Source organism: Diachasma alloeum, unplaced genomic scaffold (genome assembly GCF_001412515.2).
Source record: "Diachasma alloeum isolate Michigan unplaced genomic scaffold, Dall2.0 Dall_scaffold_01599, whole genome shotgun sequence".
Classification (NCBI taxonomy): domain Eukaryota; kingdom Metazoa; phylum Arthropoda; class Insecta; order Hymenoptera; family Braconidae; genus Diachasma; species Diachasma alloeum.
The window spans coordinates 70,234-71,180 of record NW_021681694.1 but is presented as its reverse complement, the minus strand read 5'-3'; positions in this window follow the sequence as shown (position 1 = coordinate 71,180).

Sequence of the window (947 nt, the reverse complement as noted above, 5' to 3'; positions counted from 1 at the left end):
GTTTTTTGGAAATATCTCCGTCAATTTCCGTCAAAAATGAATTTGACCACGACAAAAAATGTGGGGAGTGAGCTCAGCTTTAAGGGATCATTCTGGTTTAAACACTTAAAAAAAAGGACAATTAAATAAATTTATTTAGGCTTTTATTTATAGAAATAGTAACAATTTATTAAATAAGTCCAGTAAATATGATCTTAAAAAACACAAAAAAAAATTTTTCAACTAATATTTAACTCTTTATATTTATGAAAATGGCCGCCAATTGTAACGTCTCGCGGAATTGACATGTCACTGGCGGCGTTGATATCTCGATGATGGATCATCTGAAATGAAAAAACCAAAACTATGTAGATTCAGTATGAGTGTAGCTCTCTTGCAAAGCAGAATTATAATTATTTATTAATAATTAACAAAATGGCGGACATGTAAAAAAAAAACCNTTTTTTTTTCCACCCCGAGCCATAGGTGTCGTATTTAGGCTTTTTTCGGGGGGGAAAGTCGACTTTCGCCAAATTCGAATTTATCCGCCGGGTAAACGCTGATTCTATATTTTCTGGCCCGCCTGATACCCCTGAGACCCTCACTTGCCCCAGAAAGGCAGAAATAAAAAATTTTTTTTTTCCACCCCGAGCCATAGGTGTCGTATTTAGGCTTTTTTCGGGGGGGAAAGTCGACTTTCGCCAAATTCGAATTTATCCGCCGGGTAAACGCTGATTCTATATTTTCTGGCCCGCCTGATACCCCTGAGACCCTCACTTGCCCCAGAAAGGCAGAAATAAAAAAAAAAAAATTTCCACCCCGAGCCAAAGGGCCGTATTTAGGCTTTTTTCGGGGAGAAAGTCAACTTTCGCCAAAATCGAATTTTTCCGCCGGGTGAGGGCTGAATCAGTATTTTCAGGCCCGTCTAATACCCCTGAGACCCTCACTTGCCCCAGAAAGGCAGAAAT